This window comes from Triticum aestivum, chromosome 1A (assembly GCF_018294505.1).
Source record: "Triticum aestivum cultivar Chinese Spring chromosome 1A, IWGSC CS RefSeq v2.1, whole genome shotgun sequence".
Classification (NCBI taxonomy): domain Eukaryota; kingdom Viridiplantae; phylum Streptophyta; class Magnoliopsida; order Poales; family Poaceae; genus Triticum; species Triticum aestivum.
In genome coordinates this window covers 330302420-330324176 of record NC_057794.1, presented here as the reverse complement: position 1 = coordinate 330324176, position 21757 = coordinate 330302420, and positions in this window count along the sequence as shown.

The window sequence follows — 21757 nt, the reverse complement described above, 5'->3', positions numbered from 1 at the left end:
CGAAGGAGATGGCGGCGCGGGGCAGAGCTCCGGCGAGAAGAGCGGGAGGCGCGCCGGCGAAGCTCCGGTGGCGGAGCTCTCCGGCGATCGCCGGGTCCGGCGAGGTCCGCAGACGTGCGAGGAAGGTGACGAACGGCCAGGCGGCGGCGCGGATCTGGCGGCTTGGGCCCGTGCGCGGCTCGGGCGGGCCGGCTGTGGGCTGCGGCGGTGGGACGCGGTGGAGGCGACGTGGCGGGCGCGGATTCGCCCGGGGCGGCGGCGCGGTTTCGTCCGCCCGGGACGGACATGTCCGGCGCGTGAGAGGGGAAGAGGATTAGGGTTTGGACTGCGCGAAAAATCGGGGAGAGCCACATATTTATAGGTAGAGGGAGCTAGGAGAGTCCAAATGGGGTGCGGTTTTCGGCCACGCGATCGTGATCGAACGACCGAGAGGATGGAGGGGGTTTTGGTGGGTTTTGGGCCACTTTGGAAGGGGTGTTGGGCTGCAACACACACGAGGCCTTTTCGGTCCGTCGGTTAACCGTTGGAGTATCAAACAAAGTCCAAATGGTACGAAACTTGGTAGGCGGTCTACCGGTAGTAAACCAAGGCCACATGACAAGTCTCGGTCCAATCCGAGAATGTTTATCACCTGCATACGAAAAGAGATAGAAAGGGACACCGGAGGACATAGGAGTGCCGGAATGCAAAACGGACAACGGGGAAAATGCTCGGATGCATGAGACGAACACGTATGCAAATGAAATGCACATTATGACATGATAAGAAATGCATGACACATAAGCAAATGACAAGGCAACAACAGCGAATAACTGGAGGACACCTGGCACATCGGTCTCGGGGCGTTACAGGGGGGCCGGCCCCCTAGTCCAATTCGGTTTGGGCTAGGAGGGCCGCGCGCCCCTAGCTGGCTGCCTCTCCTCTTCCACCACTTGGGCCCATGAGGCCCAATAACCCCCCGAGAGGTTCCGGTAACCTCCCGGTTTCTCCGGTATTTATTCGATAACCCCTGGAACTCCTCCGGTGTCCGAATATAACATTCCAATATATCAAACTTAACGTCTCGACCATTTCGAGACTCCTCGTCATGTCCGTGATCACATCCGGGACTCCGAACTACCTTCGGTACATAAAAACACAAAACTCATAATACCGATCATCATCTAACTTTAAGCGTGCGGACCCTACGGGTTCGAGAACTATGTAGACATGACCAAGACACGTCTCCGGTCAATAGCCAATGGCGGAACCTGGATGCTCATATTGGCTCCTACATATTCTACGAATATCTTTATCGGTCAAACCGCATAACAACATACGTTGTTACCTTTGTCATCGGTATGTTACTTGCCCGAGATTCGATCGTCGGTATCTCAATACCTAGTTCAATCTCGTTACCGGCAAGTCTCTTTACTCGTTCTATAATACATCATCCCGCAACTAACTTATTAGTTACAATGCTTGCAAGGCTTATAATGATGTGCATTACCGAGTGGGCCCAGAGATACCTCTCCGATAATCGGAGTGACAAATCCTAATCTCAAAATATGCCAACCCAACAAGTACCTTTGGAGACACCTGTAGAGCACCTTTATAATCACCCAGTTATGTTGTGACGTTTGGTAGCACACAAAGTGTTCCTCTGGTAAACGGGAGTTGCATAATCTCATAGTCATAGGAACATGTATAAGTCATGAAGAAAGCAATAGCAACATACTAAACGATCAAGTGCTAAGCTAACGAAATGGGTCAAGTCAATCACATCATTCTCCTAATGATGTGATCCCGTTAATCAAATGACAACTCATGTCTATGGCTAGGAAACATAACCATCTTTGATCAACGAGCTAGTCAAGTAGAGGCATACTAGTGACACTCTGTTTGTCTATGTATTCACACATGTATCATGTTTCTGGTTAATACAATTCTAGCATGAATAATAAACATTTATCAGGATATAAGGAAATAAATAATAACTTTATTATTGCCTCTAGGGCATATTTCCTTCAAGATCATGGTGATGCATAGCAACGAGAGGGAAGAGTGTTGTCTACGTACCCTCATAGACCGTAAGCGGAAGTGTTATGACAACACGGTTGATGTAGTTGTACGTCTTCGCGATCGACTGATCCTAGCACCGAAAGTACGACACCTCCGCAATCTGCACACGTTCGGCTCGATGATGTCCCACGAACTCACAATCTAGTAGAGCTTCGAGGGAGAGCTCCGTCAGCACGACGGCGTGACGACGGTGATGATGATGCTACCGGAACAGGGCTTCCCCTAAGCACCGTTAGGATATGACCGAGGTGGATTATGGTGGAGGGGGGCACCACACACGGCTGGAAAACAATCAACTTGTGTGTTCTATGGTGCACCCATGCCCCCGTATATAAAGGAGCAAGGGGGAGGCCGGCCGGCCTTAGGGCGCGCCAAGGAGAGGGGGAGTCCTCCTCCTAGTAGGAGTAGGACTCTTCTTTTCCTATTACAACTAGGAAGGGGGAAGGGGGGAAGGAAGAAGAGGGAGAGAGGGAGGAAAGAGGGGGCGCCACCCCCCCTCCCAAGGGGGGCAGCCCTAGGCCCTCTCCTCTCTATCCCACAAGGCCCATGTTGGCCCATTAGTTCCCCTGGGGGTTCCGATAATCCCTCCGGCACTCCGATAAATATCCGGTGACCCCCGGAACTCATCCGGTGTCTGAATATAGTCGTCCAATATATCAATCTTTATGTCTCGACCATTTTGAGACTCCTCGTCATGTGCGTGATCATATCCGGGACTCCAAACTATCTTCGGTACATCAAAACACATAAACTCGTAATACCGATCGTCACCGAACGTTAAGCGTGCGGACCCTACGGGTTCGAGAACTATGTAGACATGACCGAGACATGTCTCCGGTCAATAACCAATAGCAGAACCTGGATGCTCATATTGGCTCCGACATATTCTATGAAGATCTTTATCGGTCAAACCGCATAATAACATACGTTGTTCCCTTTGTCATCGGTATGTTACTTGCCCGAGATTCGATTGTCGATATCTCAATACCTAGTTCAATCTCGTTACCGGCAAGTCTCTTTACTCGTTCCGTAATGCATCATCCCACAACTAACTCATTAGTCACATTGCTTGCAAGGCTTATAGTGATGTGCATTACCGAGAGGGCCCATAGATACCTCTCCGACAATCGAAGTGACAAATCCTAATCTCGATCTATGCTAACTCAACAAACACCATCAAAGACACATGTAGAGCAGCTTTATAATCACCCAGTTACGTTGTGATGTTTGGTGGCACACAAAGTGTTCCTCCGGTATTCAGGAGTTGCATGATCTCAAGTCATAGGAACATGTATAAGTTATGGAGAAAGCAATAGCAACAAACTAAACGATCATCGTGCTAAGCTAACGAATGGCTCAAGTCAATCACATCAGTCTCTAATGATGTGATCCCATGAATCAAATGACAACTCATGTCTATGGTTAGGAAACAAGTAGCGACCCGACCTCAAACGGTCAAGTCTTTGTGCTTCAGTGTCATCCCTGGATCGGTAATGCTGACACACACAGTACTCAAAGGATTTATAACAGAGTGGCAATCACACACTTATTACATCGAATGTCTCAAGAGAGAACTTATTACAATAAATATGGCTTAAGGCCATCTAATACGATAACAGCGAAAGGCTTGGCAGATAAAGTGAGTCCATCAACTCCAACGGCATAGCTGAGTGCATGACAAACGGCCTATCGCGTTTTACTCCTCGTCTGAAAAGTCTGCAACATGATACGTTGCAGCCCGAAAATGGGTCAGCACATGGAATATGCTGGCAATGTAACACAGGCGAGTAATGAACAGAATAAATGCTATGACTGTTGGGGAACGTAGTAATTTCAAAAATAATTCCTACGCACACGCAAGATCATGGTGATGCATAGCAACGAGTGGGGAGAGTGTTGTCTACGTACCCTCGTAGACCAGCAATGGAAGCGTTGACACAATGTAGAGGAAGTAGTCGTACGTCTTCCCGATCCGACCGATCCAAGTACTGAACGTACGGCACCTCCGATTTATGCACACGTTCAACTCGGTGACGTCCCTCGAGCTCCGATCCAGCAAAGTGTTGAGGGAGAGTTTCGTCAGCACGACGGCGTGATGATGGTGATGATGTTCTACCGACGCAGGGCTTCGCCTAAGCACCACTACGATATGACCGAGGTGGAATATGGAGGAAGGGGCACCGCACACGGCTAAGGAACGATCACGAAGATCAACTTGTGTGTCATGGGGTGCCCCCTTGCCCCGTATATAAAGGAGGGAGAGGGGGGGTGCGGCCGGCCCAAGGGGTGCGCCTGGAGGAGTCCTACTCCCACCGGGAGTAGGACTCCCCCCTCTTGCCTTGTTGGAAAAGGAAGGGGGAAGGGAGAAAGAGGAAAGGGGGGCGCCGCCCCCCCCCCCTTCCTTGTCCTATTCGGACTAGGGGGAGGAGGGTCACGCGGCCTGCCCTGGCCGACCCTCCTCTTCTCCCTTAGGGCCCATGTAGGCCCAATAACCCCGGGGTGGGGGTGGGGGGTTGGTTCCGGTAACCCCCCGGTATTCCGGTAAAATCCCAATTTCACCCAGAACGTTTCAGATATCCAATATAGGCTTCCAATATATCAATCTTTATGTCTCGACCATTTCGAGACTCCTCGTCATGTCCGTGATCACATCTGGGACACCGAACAACCTTCGGTACATCAAAACACAAAAACCCTAATTATGATTGTCACCGAACTTTAAGCGTGCGGACCCTACGGGTTCGAGAACTATGTAGACATGACCGAGACACGTCTCCGGTCAATAACCAATAGCGGAACCTGGATGCTGATATTGGCTCCTACATATTCTACGAAGATCTTTATCGGTCAGACCGCATAACAATATACGTTGTTTCTTTTGTCATCGGTATGTTATTTGCCCGAGATTCGATCGTCGGTATCTCAATACCTAGTTCAATCTCGTTACCGGCAAGTCTCTTTACTCGTTCCGTAATACATCATCCCGCAACTAACTTATTAGTTGCAAGGCTTGCAAGGCTTGAGTGATGTGCATTACCGAGAGGGCCCAGAGATACCTCTCCGACAATCGGAGTGACAAATCCTAATCTCGAAATACGCCAACCCAACAAATACCTTTGGAGACACCTGTAGAGCAGCTTTATAATCACCCAGTTACGTTGTGACGTTTGGTAGCACACAAAGTGTTCCTCCGGTAAACGGGAGTTGCATAATCTCATAGTCATAGGAACATATATAAGTTATGAAGAAAGCAATAGCAACAAACTAAACGATCAAGTGCTAAGCTAATGGAATGGGTCAAGTCAATCACATCATTCTCCTAATGATGTGATCCCGTTAACAAAATAACAACTCATGTCTATGGTTAGGAAACATAACCATCTTTGATCAACGAGCTAGTCAAGTAGAGGCATACTAGTGACACTTTGTTTGTCTATGTATTCACACATGTATTATGTTTCCGGTTAATACAATTCTAGCATGAATAATAAACATTTATCATGATACAAGGAAATAAATAATAACTTTATTATTGCCTCTAGGGCATATTTCCTTCAGTCTCCCACTTGCACTAGAGTCAATAATCTAGATTACACAGTAATGATTCTAACACCCATGGAGCCTTGGTGCTGATCATGTTTTGCTCGTGGAAGAGGCTTAGTCAGCGGGTCTGCAACATTCAGATCCGTATGTATGTTGCAAATTTCTATGTCTCCCACTTGGACTAAATCCTGAATGGAATTGAAGCGTCTCTTGATGTGCTTGGTTCTCTTGTGAAATCTGGATTCCTTTGCCAAGGAAATTGCACCAGTATTGTCACAAAAGATTCTCATTGTACCTGATGCACTAGGTATGACACCTAGATTGGATATGAGCTCTTTCATCCAGACTCCTTCATTTGCTGCTTCCGAAGCAGCTATGTACTCCGCTTCACATGTAGATCCCGCCACGACGCATTGTTTAGAACTGCACCAACTGACACCTCCACTGTTTAATGTAAACACGTATCCGGTTTGCGATTTAGAATCGTCCGGATCAGTGTCAAAGCTTGCATCAACGTAACCATTTACAATGAGCTCTTTGTCACCTCCATATACGAGAAACATATCCTTAGTTATTTTCAGGTACTTCAGGATGTTCTTGACCGCTGTCCAGTGATCCACTCCTGGATTACTTTGGTACCTCCCTGCTAGACTTATAGCAAGGCACACATTAGGTCTGGTACACAGCATTGCATACATGATAGAGCCTATGGCTGAAGCATATGGGACATCTTTCATTTTCTCTCTATCTTCTGCAGTGGTCGGACATTGAGTCTTACTCAACTTCACACCTTGTAACACAGGCAAGAACCCTTTCTTTGCTTGATCCATTTTGAACTTCTTCAAAACTTTGTCAAGGTATGTGCTTTGTGAAAGTCCAATTAAGCATCTTGATCTATCTCTATAGATCTTAATGCCCAATATGTAAGCAGCTTCACCGAGGTCTTTCATTGAAAAACTCTTATTCAAGTATCCCTTTATGCTATCCAGAAATTCTATATCATTTCCAATCGATAATATGTCATCCACATATAATATCAGAAATTCTACAGAGCTCCCACTCACTTTCTTGTAAATACAGGCTTCTCCAAAAGTCTGTATAAAACCAAATGCTTTGATCACACTATCAAAACGTTTATTCCAACTCCGAGAGGCTTGCACCAGTCCATAAATGGATCGCTGGAGCTTGCACACTTTGTTAGCTCCCTCTGGTCGACAAAACCTTCTGGTTGCATCATATACAACTCTTCTTCTAGAAATCCATTCAGGAATGCAGTTTTGACATCCATTTGCCAAATTTCATAATCATAAAATGCGGCAATTGCTAACATGATTCGGACAGACTTAAGCATCGCTACGGGTGAGAAGGTCTCATCGTAGTCAATCCCTTGAACTTGTCGAAAACCTTTCGCAACAAGTCGAGCTTTGTAGACAGTAACATTACCGTCAGCGTCAATCTTCTTCTTGAAGATCCATTTATTCTCAATTGCTTGCCGATCAACGGGCAAGTCAACCAAAGTCCACACTTTGTTCTCATACATGGATCCCATCTCAGATTTCATGGCTTCTAGCCATTTTGCGGAATCTGGGCTCACCATCGCTTCTTCATAGTTCGTAGGTTCATCATGATCTAGTAGCATGACTTCCAGAACAGGATTACCGTACCACTCTGGTGCAGATCTTACTCTGGTTGATCTACGAGGTTCGGTAGTAACTTGATCTGAAGTTTCATGATCATTATCATTAGCTTCCTCACTAATTGGTGTAGGTGTCACAGAAACCGGTTTCTGTGATGTACTACTTTCCAATAAGAGAGCAAGTACAGTTACCTCATCCAGTTCTACTTTTCTCCCACTCACTTCTTTCGAGAGAAACTCCTTCTCTAGAAAAACTCTGAATTTAGCAACAAAAGTTTTGCCTTCGGATCTGTGATAGAAGGTGTACCCAACATTCTCCTTTGGGTATCCTATGAAGACACATTTCTCCGATTTGGGTACGAGCTTATCAGGTTGAAGCTTTTTCACATAAGCATCGCAGAGCCAAACTTTCAGAAACGACAACTTTGGTTTCTTGCCAAACCATAGTTCATAAGGCGTCGTCTCAACGGATTTCGATGGTGTCCTTTTTAACGTGAATGCTGCCGTCTCTAAAGCATAACCCCAAAACGATAGCGGTAAATCAGTAAGAGACATCATAGATCGCACCATATCTAATAAAGTACGATTACAACGTTTGGACACACCATTACACTATGGTGTTCCGGGTGGCGTGAGTTGCGAAACTATTCCGCATTGTTTCAAATGTAGACCAAACTCGTAACTCAAATATTCTCCTCTGCGATCAGATCATAGAAACTTGATTTTCTTGTTACGATGATTTTCAACTTCACTCTGAAATTCTTTGAACTTTTCAAATGTTTCAGACTTATGTTTCATTAAGTAGATATACCCATATCTGCTTAAATCATCTGTGAAGGTGAGAAAATAACGATATCCACCACGAGCTTCAACATTCATTGGACCACATACATCTGTATGTATGATTTCCAACAAATCCGTTGCTCTCTCCATAGTACTGGAGAATGGCGTTTTAGTCATCTTACCCATGAGGCACGGTTTGCAAGTACCAAGTGATTCATAATCAAGTGGTTCCAAAGGTCCATCAGTATGGAGTTTCTTCATGCGCTTTACACCGATATGACCTAAACGGCAGTGCCACAAATAAGTTGCACTATCATTATCAATTCTGCATCTTTTGATTTCAACATTATCAATATGTGTATCACTACTATTGAGATTCATCAAAAATAGACCACTCTTCAAGGGTGCATGACCATAAAAGATATTACTCATATAAATAGAACAACCATTATTCGCTGATTTAAATGAATAACCGTCTCGCATCAAACAAGATCCAGATATAATCTTCATGCTCAACACTGGCACCAAATAACAATTATTTAGGTCTAATACTAATCCCGAAGGTAGATGTAGAGGTAACGTGCCGACCGCGATCACATTGACTTTGGAACCATTTCCCACGCGCATCGTCACCTCGTCCTTAGCCAATCTTCGCTTAATCCGTAGCCCCTGTTTCGAGTTGCAAATGTTAGCAACAGAACCACTATCAAATACCCAGGTGCTACTGCGAGTATTAGTAAGGTACACATCAATAACATGTATATCACATATACCTTTGTTCACTTTGCCATCCTTCTTATTCGCCAAATACTTGGGGCAGTTCCGCTTCTAGTGACCAGTCTGCTTGTAGTAGAAGCACTCAGTCTCAGGCTTAGGTCCAGACTTGGGTTTCTTCTCCTGAGCAGCAACTTGTTTGCTGTTCTTCTTGAAGTTCCCTTTCTTCTTCCCTTCGCCCTTTTTCTTGAAACTGGTGGTCTTATTGACCATCAACACTTGATGCTCCTTCCTGATTTCTACCTCCACGGCTTTTAGCATCGCGAAGAGCACATGAATAGTCTTATTCATCCCTTGCATATTATAGTTCATCACGAAGCTTTTGTAGCTTGGTGGCAGTGATTGAAGAACTCTGTCAATGACACTATCAACAGGAAGATTAACCCCCAGTTGAGTCAAGTGATTATGGTACCCAGACATTTTGATTATATGTTCACTGACAGAACTATTCTCCTCCATCTTGCAACTATAGAACTTATTGGAGACTTCATATCTCTCAATCCGGGCATTTGCTTGAAATATTAACTTCAACTCTTGGAACATCTCATATGCTCCATGACGTTCAAAACGTTGTTGAAGACCCGGTTCTAAGCTGTAAAGCATGGCACACTGAACTACCGAGTAGTCATCAGCTTTGCTCTGCCAGACGTTCATAACATCTGGTCTTGCTCCTGCAGCAGGCTTGGCACTTAGCGGTGCTTCCAGGACGTAATTCTTCTATGCAGCAATGAGGATAATCCTCAAGTTACGGACCCAGTCCGTGTAATTGCTACCATCATCTTTCAACTTTGCTTTCTCAAGGAACGCATTAAAATTCAACGGAACAACAGCCCGAGCCATCTATCTACAATCAAACATAGACAAGCAAGATACTATTAGGTACTAAGTTCATGATAAATTTAAGTTCAATTAATCATATTACTTAAGAAGTCCCACTTAGAAAGATATCCCTCTAATCCTCTAAGTGATCACGTGATCCAAATCAACTAAACCATGTCCGATCATCACATGAGATGGAGTAGTATCAATGGTGAACATCAATATGTTGATCATATCTACTATATGATTCACGCTCGACCTTTCGGTCTCCGTGTTCCGAGGCCATATCTGTTATATGCTAGGCTCGTCAAGTTTAACTTGAGTATTCCGCATGTGCAACTTTTTTGCACCCGTTGTATTTGAACGTAGGGCCTATCACACCCGATCATCACGTGGTGTCTCAGCATGAAGAACTTTCGCAACGGTGCATACTCAGGGAGAACACTTATACTTTGATAATTTAGTGAGGGATCATCTTATATTGCTACCGTCAATCAAAGCAAGATAAGATGCATAAAAGATAAACATCACATGCAATCAATATAAGTGATATGATATGGCCATCATCATCTTGTACTTGTGATCTCCATCTCCGAAGTACCGTCATGATCACCATCGTCACCGGCGCGACACCTTGATCTCCATCGTAGCATAGTTGTCGTCTCGCCAATCTTATGCTTCCACGACTATCGCTACCGCTTGGTGATAAAGTAAAGCATTACAGCGCGATTGTATTGCATACAATAAAGCGACAACCATATGGCTCCTGCCAGTTGCCGATAACTCGGTTACAAAACATGATCATCTCATACAATAAAATTTAGCATCATGTCTTGACCATATCACATCACAACATGCCCTGCAAAAACAAGTTAGACGTCCTCTACTTTGTTGTTGCAAGTTTTACGTGGCTGCTACGGGCTTAGCAAGAACCGTTCTTACCTACGCATCAAAACCACAACGATAGTTTGTCAAGTTGGTGTTGTTTTAACCTTCGCAAGGACCGGGCGTAGCCACACTTGGTTCAACTAAAGTTGGAGAAACTGACACCCGCCAGCCACTTGTGTGCAAAGCACGTCGGTAGAACCAGTGTCGCGTAAGCGTACGCGTAATGTCGGTCCGGGCCGCTTCATCCAACAATACCGCCGAACCAAAGTATGACATGCTGGTAAGCAGTATGACTTATATCGCCCACAACTCACTCGTGTTCTACTCGTGCATAACATCAACGCATAAAACCTAGGCTTGGATGCCACTGTTGGGGAACGTAGTAATTTCAAAAAAAAATCCTACGCAAATGCAAGATCATGGTGATGCATAGCAACAAGAGGGGAGAGTGTTGTCTATGTAGAGGAAGTAGTCGTACGTCTTCCTGATCCGACCAATCCAAGTACCGAACGTACGGCACCTCCGAGTTCTGCACATGTTCAACTCGGTGATGTCCCTCGAGCTCCGATCCAGCAAAGTGTTGAGGGAGAGTTTCGTCAGCACGACGGCGTGATGACGGTGATGATGTTCTACCGACGCAGGGCTTCGCCTAAGCACCGCTACGATATGACCGAGGTGGAATATGGTGGAAGGGGGCACCGCACACGGCTAAGGAACGATCACGAAGATCAACTTGTGCGTCATGGGGTGCCCCCTTGCCCCCGTATATAAAGGAGGGAGAGGGGGAGGTGCGGCTGGCCCAAGGGGTGCGCCTGGAGGAGTCCTACTCCAGCCGGGAGTAGGACTCCCCCCTCTTGCCTTGTTGGAAAAGGAAGGGAGAAAGAGGGAAGGGGGGCGCCCCCCCTTCCTTGTCCTATTAGGACTAGGGGGAGGGGCGCGCGGCCTGCCCTGGCTGGCCCTCCTCTTCTCCCTTAGGGCCCATGTAGGCCCAATAACCCCCGGGAGGGTTCCGGTAACCCCGCGGTATTCCGATAAAATCCCGATTTCACCCGGAACGTTTCCGATATCCAAATATAGGCTTCCAATATATCAATCTTTATGTCTCGACCATTTCAAGACTCCTCGTCATGTCCGTGATCACATCTGGGACACCGAACAACCTTCGGTACATCAAAACACAAAAACCCTAATTATGATCGTCACCGAACTTTAAGCGTGCGGACCCTATAGGTTCGAGAACTATGAAGACATGACCGAGACACGTCTCCGGTCAATAACCAATAGCAGAACATGGATGCTCATATTGGTTCCTACATATTCTACGAAGATCTTTATCGGTCAGACCGCATAACAATATACGTTGTTCCTTTTGTCATCGGTATGTTACTTGCCCGAGATTCGATTGTCGGTATCTCAATACCTAGTTCAATCTCATTACCAGCAAGTCTCTTTACTCTTCCACAATACATCATCCCGCAACTAACTTATTAGTTGCAATGCTTGCAAGGCTTGAGTGATGTGCATTACCGAGAGGGCCCAGAGATACCTCTCCGACAATCAGAGTGACAAATCCTAATCTCGAAATACGCCAACCCAACAAATACCTTTGGAGACACCTGTAGAGCACCTTTATAATCACCCAGTTACGTTGTGACGTTTGGTAGCACACAAAGTGTTCCTCCGGTAAATGGGAGTTGCATAATCTCATAGTCATAGGAACATATATAAGTTATGAAGAAAGCAATAGCAACAAACTAAACGATCAAGTGCTAAGCTAACGGAATGGGTCAAGTCAATCACATCATTATCCTAATGATGTGATCCCGTTAACCAAATAACAACTCATGTCTATGGTTAGGAAACATAACCATCTTTGATCAACGAGCTAGTCAAGTAGAGGCATACTAGTGACACTCTATTTGTTTATGTATTCACACATGTATTATGTTTCCGGTTAATACAATTCTAGCATGAATAATAAACATTTATCATGATACAAGGAAATAAATAATAACTTTATTATTGCCTCTAGGGCATATTTACTTCAGTGACTACATGCATATATGGCTAGTGGAGGTTGTGTGGTTAAAATGTTTTGCGTAAAGCCAATTTTTTCCTACAACAAAGGAATATATTTTATTTAACTATCATGGTAGTTGAACAACATTGAGATGGTTCCTCCAACTCAATCCCAATTAAAAGTAATTATCAACCCAACAAATTAAATTAGAGTGATGAGATCCACATGATAATCCATAAACCAGATACTCAAGATGTCCATAACAGGGGACACGGCTAACCATGATTAGTTTGTACACTCTGCAGAGGTTTGCGCACTTTTCCTCACAAGACTCGATCTCCCCCGTTGGATTTATTGCACTACATGGTGTTTGAGAAACGGATGACCAAGACATAATCTTTCAGAAGCATTAACTCTTTACTCCAGGTGGACAGTTACACCTACTTTCCCTCTACATCTCCTAGCCCACCACTGAAAGAGGTCACACAACATACTCAACTATGCTAGAGCCCATGGTGGCTTGTGGCTGCACACGAAAGTTTCTAGCATGAATAATCTTATGATCCCTTTGAGCCTGGGTGGCGGACCGTAGGAGGATCACACGGTATATCCCCGGGATCTCCTAGGACAACACCGGTATATCCCCAGGTGCCCAAAACAAGCAATCCACCCAGATGTGTATTAAAGTTGCCACCTTAAGTTAAACCATTAAATTAACAATCTCACATCTGTCATGGATACACTCAAACCCAAATCCACGTCTATGAGCATAGCATGGCAATATAAGCACAACGTAGAAGTAACTCCCAGGGGTTTGATAATAAAAGAGGTAATAGGTTCTACCTCATCATCTACTTCCCAAACCCACATGTTAAGAGATCCTACTCATGCAATCTGTGAAGTTTGAACTAATGCATGGAAACTGGGTGATAAAGGGGTATGATCAAAATGTTACTTGCCTTGCTGATGATCCGCAAAACCTAGAGACTCGTAGTAGCACGCTTCGCACTCCGGGTGTTCTATCGCAAACAAACAATAACATACATAAGAAATCAACCAAAGATGCACGGATAAATCTCAAATAAGAAGATATAACCAGAAAGTTCAATTGAAGAACTCCGGTTAGCAAAAAGAATCAAATCAAACGGAGCAATGAAACTCAAACTGTGAAAGAAACAAGATCCGATTACTAATCTAGACTAAAGTCAAATTTTACAGTACCAAAATCTTGTTCAACTTGATTAAACAGAAAGAGGGCTTCAAGACGAAGATCTAGGCGTTTGAATCGCCTGATTCCGATAAACGAGTGAAAAGATAAACTAAAACAAAAATCGGGTCAGAAATTGCGATCGAAAATAATCGCGAAAAACCCTGGAAAAAGAAAAACTGACGAACAGGCTAACGAATGAACGTTCGCTGTCTGTGACTAACGGGTGAACGGCATTCGTTAAAATGAACGTACAGATGAACATCCGCAACTTAACCGAACCGAAAAAAAGAAACAAAAACCAATATAATAAGAAAAAATGGTCTAGGGTTTCTAAAAAATCAATCGGACGAAAGTCAACAGCGACGGCTCGGTGGAGATCGGCGACGGCGGGTGGCGGCGCGGTGGCGGCGCGGTGGCGGCGGCGGGTGGCGGCGGCAGCTTAGGGTTTGGCGGGGTGCGCGGGCTTAGGGTTGGGGCTGGTGGTGGCTCGAGGCCTCGCCTCTTAAAGGGCCGGCCAGGTCGGTGTCCCAGGCGGACACGGCCCGGTAAGGTGGTAACTTTTTTTTATATAATTCCGTGCAGAGAAACAAAAAAAAGAAATACTAAACGGACTCCAAAATTCCTGAAATAAACTTTCCCCGTCCTCTAAAAATAGTCCGGACAGGGTGAACATTTATTTGGGCCTCTAATGCAATTTTGAAAAACGCATATGTTTCCTAATTCAAATAAAATAGCGATAAAACCCAAATAAAATAACTATTTTTATTTTAATATTTTCCTCTAATATTTCATTTATTTTGTAGAAGTCATATTATCTCCTCTCATATATTTTGATATGAAATATTTTCGGAGAGAAAATTAATTAAAACCAAAGTGATCCTTGTTCCAATAATTGATAAAACTCAAATTTGAGAACGAGGGAAAATCCCCAACTCTCTCCGAGGGTCCTTGAGTTGCTTAGGATTTCGAGGATCACAAAATGAAATGCAATAAAATATGATATGCATGAATGACCTATGTATAACATTCCAAATTGAAAATTTGGGATGTTACAAACCTACCCCCCTTAAGATGAATCTCGCCCTCGAGATTCGGGTTGGCTAGAAAATAGGTGTGGGTGGTCTTTGCGTAGATCATCCTCTCTTTCCCAGGTGGCTTCATCCTCGCTATGGTGGCTCCATTGAACTTTGCAAAACATGATAACCTTGCTGCGGGTAACTCAATTGGCAAACTCGAGAATCTTGACTGGTTTTTCCTCATACGTCAAATCACTGTCCAACTGAATTGCTTCCAGAGGCACTATATCTCTTAGAGGAATATCTACCATCTCAGCATGGAACTTCTTCAACTGGGAAACATGAAACACATCATGAACTCCTGATAGTCCTTTAGGTAACTCCAACTTGTAGGCAACCTCTCCCATGCGCTCCAGAACACGGTACGGTCCTACAAATCTCGGGGCTAACTTTCCTTTAACTCCAAAACGCTTAACTCCTCGCAGAGGTGACACTCGTAGATATGATCTGTCTCCGATTTCATAGACTACCTCCTTGCGTTTCGAGTCTGCATAACTCTTTTGTCTGGACTAAGCTACATTCAGTCTATCTCGAATTAGCTTAACCTTCTCTTCAGACTCTTTGATCAAATCCGGTCCAAACAATTAACGGTCTCCAACTTCATCCCACATCAACGGTGTTCGGCATCTTCTTCTGTACAGGGCTTGAAACGGTGCCATCTTCAAACTGGCGTGGTAGCTGTTATTGTACGAGAATTCCGTGTAGGGTAAATTATCATCCCAACTAGACCCGTAGTCTAGTGCACAAGCTCTCGGCATGTCCTCCAGAATCTGATTGACTCTCTCAGTCTATCGATCTGTCTGCGGGTGAAAAGCTGTATTGAACTCCAGCCTGGTTCCCAAAGTCTGGTGCAGTTGGTGCCAAAACTTTTGAAGTAAACTATGTTCCTCTGTCTGATACGATGGTCGTCAGAACTCCATGTAGACATACGATCCTGGTCATATATATCTTGGCTACTTTGGTCAAGCGGTCCACTACTACCCAGATAGAATCATACCCCGATCGGGTCCTGGGTAATCCGGTGATAAAATCCATGCCAAGCTTATCCCACTTCCATTCGGGTATCGACATAGGCTGTAGTAATCCTGCTGGCTTCTGATGTTCTGCCTTCACTCTCTGACATACATCACATGCGACTACGTACTTGGCAATATCCTTCTTCATTCCAGTCCACCAGAAACGCTCCTTCAAATCCAAATACATCTTGGTGTTTCTGGGGTGTATCGAGTATGGTGAGTCGTGAGCTTCCTGTAATATCAACTTCCCGATCTCGGCATTATTGGGCACAAAAATGCGGTCCGCAAACCACAAGGTGTCATGCTCATCCTCACGAAAACCTTTGGCTTTGCCTTCACTCATCTTCTCCTTTATCTCGATAATTTCTTTGTCATCCTTCTGGGCTTCTCGAATCTTTCCCAACAATGTCGACTGAACTTCCATGGTTGTAACAAAACCTTTGGGAACAATCTCTAAACGTAGCTCCCTGAAATCTTCTGCCAACTCCTTTGGCAATCCTCCTGTTACTAAGGTATTGGCATAACTCTTTCGGCTCAAAGTGTCTGCTACGACATTGGCCTTTCCCGGATGATAGTGCAACTTCATATCATAATCCTTTATAAGCTCCAACCATCTCCTTTGCCTGAGGTTCAACTCCTTCTGTGTGAAAATGTACTTCAAACTCTTATGATCCGTGTACACATCACAATGGTTCCCAATAAGAAAATGTCTCCAGGTCTTGAGTGCATGCACCACAGCTGCTAACTCCAAATCATGTGTGGCATAATTCAACTCATGCGGTCGAAGCTGTCGTGAGGCATATGAAACAACTCTTCTGTCTTGCATAAGTACTCCTCCAAGTCCTAAGCGAGAGGCGTCACAATATACTTGGAAATCCTTGCGTATATCCGGCAGAATCAGCACTGGGGCTGTAGTCAAACGTTTCTTCAACTCCTGGAAACTAGCTTCACATTCCTCAGTCCAATGGAACTTGGTGTCCTTCTTCAACAACGTCGTCATTGGCTTCGCAATCTTAGAGAAATTTTCAATGAATCTTGGATAGTATCCCACGAGTCCAAGAAAATTGCGGATCTCTCCAACTGAGGTGGGTGCCAACCATTCAGTTACCGACTGAACTTTGGTGGGGTCTACTGCTATACCTTCTCCCGATATAACATGTCCAAGTAATCCAACTTCCTTTAACCAAAACTCACACTTGCTGAACTTGGCATACAACTGATGCTCCCTAAGTTTCTCAAGAACTAAGCGCAAATGCTCCTTGTATTCCTCTTCATCCTTTGAGTATACTAAAATATCATCAATGAACACCACGACAAACTTATCCAAGAACTCCATGAACACCTTATTCATCATACCCATGAAATAGGCAAGGGCGTTAGTCAATCCAAATGACATAACCGTATACTCATAAAGCCCATACCGTGTGGCGAACACTGTCTTAGGTATATCCTTTTCTCGAATCTTCAGCTGGTGGTAGCCTGATCGTGGATCGATCTTCGAAAACACTTTAGCTCCTTGTAGCTGGTCAAACATATCATTGATCATTGACAGTGGGTACTTGTTCTTGATTGTCACTTCATTCAATGCCCGATAATCAACAACCATTCTTAGGAATTTATCCTTCTTCTCAACCAATAGCACTAGGGCTCCCCATGGTGATGAACTCCGTCGAATGTAACCTTTCTCCAATAACTCCTTAATCTGTTTCCTGATCTCCTATAGATCATTCGCGGGCATCCGGTATGGTCTCTTTGATATAGGCCCGGTGTGTGGCAACAACTCTATCAAAAACTCGATGTCTCGATCTGGCGGCTTGCCTGGTAACTCCTCTAGAAATACATCTGGGTAATCCTTCACAATAGGCACTTCCTCCCGAACAACTCCCGTGAGAGAATGTACTTGGGTTCTCCTTGGCATATGCCTGGATACATACTTGATCCTTTTTCCCTCCGGGGTGGTAAGAAAAATTGACTTACTCGCACAATCGATGTTTCCCCCATACATCGATAGCCAATCCATTCTTAATATCACATCCAATCCTTGCGACTCCAAAATTATCAGGTCTGAGGGGAAAACATGGCTCCCAATGGTCAATGGCATCTGAAAACATCCTTGACTTGCCATATACTCCGCTCCTGGTGAGCTTACTAACATAGGTGTCCTAAGTACCTTAGTGGGCAACTTATACTTATCCACGAATCCCCTTGATATGTATGAATGCGATGCACCAGTATCGAAAAGAACGATTGCAGTAAAAGACTTAACCAAAAACTTACCGATAACTGCATCCGGCTGTTCTTCAACCTCCTCCATGTTCACGTGGTTCACTTGTCCCCTGTTGAAAGGGTTGGGATTCTTCCCAGCGCTTCCATTGCCATTACCGTTCTTCAATTCCGGACAATTGTTGGCGTAGTATCCAGTCTTCCCGCACTTGAAACAGGTAATGTGACTTTGATCCTTCTTGGCGGGTGTGGCTGGGTTAGAGCGGTTCTGATTGCTGCCTGCTCCATTCCCATTTCCATTCTTGGGGACACTGTGGTTATGGGAACTTCCTCCATTGTGAGTGTGGCCTCCATGGTTATGGATAATTCCTCCCGAGTTCGGGGTGAAATGAGGCTTCTGCTGAGCTTCAGAATTGTACTTTCCTTGTCCATACTTCCTCTTGCGGTTCTCAATCTGATGTTGCTTCCCTTGAATCATAAGAGCCTTGTCTACCAACTCCTGGTAGTTGTTGAATGTTGCCACCATCAACTGCATGCTCATCTCATCATTTAGCCCTTCCATAAACTTCTCCTGCTTCGCGGCATCTGTGGCCACATCATCAGGAGCATAGCGGGATAACTTACTAAACTCCTCCACGTATTGGCCTACAGTACGGTTCACCTGGCGTAAGTTGCGAAACTCACGCTTCTTCATGCTCATAGCTCCAGTGGATACGTGGGCTGTGCGGAATGCTTGCTGAAACTGCTCCCAAGTGACATTGGCTATAGTAAAAGTGGTTGTGTAATTCTCCCACCATCCGGCTGCAGGGCCGTCCAATTGGTGTGCGGCAAAACACACTTTCTCAGCATCAGTGCAACCTGCGGTGGTCAACTCCCTTCCAATCCTGCGCAGCCAATCATCCGCAACTATGGGCTCGGTGCTACTGGAAAACACCGGCGGCTGCAGCCTCAGAAAACGGGCTAAGTTGTCAACTGGTGGTGGTGGAGATGGGTTGTTGTTATTGTTGTTGTTGTTGTTGTTGCCTTGGTTCTGAACTAACAACTGCATCAAGGCATTCTGCTGTTGGATCAACTGAGTGAGCTCCGGTGGGAAAGCAAATCTGGGGTCACGTCTCGGAGGCATCTGATGGGTTTTAGAGGGAAGAGTTTAGAATAGAAAGAGGTCTAATGAGAAAGCACTACCCATATGCACATGAGACAAACACAATCATATCATATCACTCAATCAATCAAGCAAGGGCATACAACCGGTCTAACTATCGTTACAGTGCTCGGACTACTAATATTTACATGGGGGTACTACTAATAGTATTGGTGGTCTACTAGAAATTTTGATCGGTGGAAGACTCCATGATATCTGCTCTAGCTTCGTCTTCGTAGTCATCATCACTACTATACGGGTCGGAGTCAGTGTTGTCGGTGATGATGTATTCTTCGGGACGAATCTCCTGGGGTTCGTCGTCTTCTCCTCCTGGCGCGGGGTCTCCCATAAAAACTCCTAGCTTCCTTGTCATGTGATCATTCCTCTCCACAAGTATCATCATTTCCTCCTCATATCCATCGCGTGTAGACTTAAGCTCCTCTTCTAGCTCCGTGATCCTGATCAACGCCTTCTTCAAATCTATCATGCTTGCGCACATCTGGTTCTCCTGGCGACGAATGTGATGGTTTAATTCCTGGATAATGCTGCAATGGACCGGTCCTTCCTGCTGCTGATCATCTCCCATTGCTCATCTCGGCGTCTACATATCTGGTAGATAGTGTCCTTCAGCTCCTCTTTGTAGACTTCTCCAATACGTCCTATAGCAATGTGGGCTGCCATACTCTTGCCTAGACTCCAGGTGGGTGCATCAAAGGAAAACTCTATGGGTTTAGTGACTGGCGTGAGCGTCCTTCTTGGAACTTGAACTCGAATCAACTAATGTTCCTCTTCTGGTAGTGTGGCGGTGTAGGTCCCAGTGAAGCTTGGTATTCCAATATTCAGGTACCTTAGTGACTTCCTTCAAGTGTCGTCCAAAAGGTGTGTCTTCATCCGGTTGTGCAAACTTGTTCCTCGAGTCCGCCATCCTAAAGAGTAGAAAATGGAGAGGAGTCAGAAATAAGTAGAGGAGAGTGGTCTATGGCTTTTCTTAGTGGTCGTGTCCTACATTCAGCGTGTGCTCTGATACCATCTTGTAGCGACCCGACCTCAAACGGTCAAGCCTCTCTGCTTCAGTGTCATCCCTGGATCGGTAATGCTGACACACACAGTACTCGAAGGATTTATAACAGAGTGGCAATCACACACTTATTACATCGAATGTCTCAAGAGAGAACTTATTACAATAAATATGGCTTAAGGCCATCTAATACGATAACAGCGGAAGGCTTGGAAGATAAAGTGAATCCATCAACTCCAACGGCATAGCTGAGTGCATGACAAATGACCTATTGCGTCTTACTCCTCATCTGAAAAGTCTGCAACATGATACATTGCAGCCCGAAAACGGGCTAGCACATGGAATATGCTGGCAATGTAACATAGGCGAGTAATGAACAGAATAAATGCTATCACTACATGCATATATGGCTGGTAGAGGCTGTATGGTTAAAATGTTTTGCGTAAAGCCAATTTTTTCCAACAACAAAGGAATATATTTTATTTAACTATCATGGTAGTTGAACAACATTGAGAAGGTTCCTCCAACTCAATCCAATTTAAAAGTAATTATCAACTGAACAAATTGAATTAGACTGATGAGATCCATATGATAATCCATAAACCAAATACTCAAGATGTCCATAACCGGGGACACGGCTAACCATGATTAGTTTGTACACTCTGCAGAGGTTTGCGCACTTTTCCCCACAAGACTCGATCTCCTCCGTTGGATTTCTTGCACTACATGGTGTTTGAGAAACGGATGACCGAGACACAGTCTTTCAGAAGCATTAACTCTTTACTCCAGGTGGACAGTTACACCTACTTTCCCTCTACATCTGCTAGCCCACCACTAAAAGAGGTCACACAACATACTCAACTATGCCAGAGCCCATAATGCCTTGTGGCTGCACACGGAAGTTTCTAGCATGAATAATCTTATGATCCCTTTGAGTCTGGGTGGCGGACCGTAGGAGGATCACACGGTATATCCCCGGGATCTCCTAGGACAACACTGGTATATCCCCAGGTGCCCAAAACAAGCAATCCACCCAGATATGTATTAAAGTTGCCACCTTAAGTTAAACCATTAAATTAACAATCTCACATCTGTCATGGATACACTCAAACCCAAATCCACGTCTACGAGCATAGCATGGCAATATAAGCACAACGTAGAAGTAACTCCCAGGGGTTTGATAATAAAACAAGTAATAGGTTCTACCTCATCATCTACTTCCCAAACCCACATGTTAAGAGATCCTACTCATGCAATGTGTGAAGGTTGAACTAATGCATAAAAATTGGGTGATAAAAGGGTATGATCAAAGTGTTACTTGCCTTGCTGATGATCCGCAAAACCTAGAGACTCGTAGTAGCACGCTTCGCACTCCGGGTGTTCTATCGCAAACAAACAATAACATACATAAGAAATCAAGCAAAGATGCATGGATAAATCTCAAATAAGAAGATCTAACCAGAAAGTTCAACTAAAGAACTCCGGTTAGCAAAAAGAATCAAATCAAGCGGAGCAACGAAACTCAAACTGGGAAAGAAACAAGATCCGA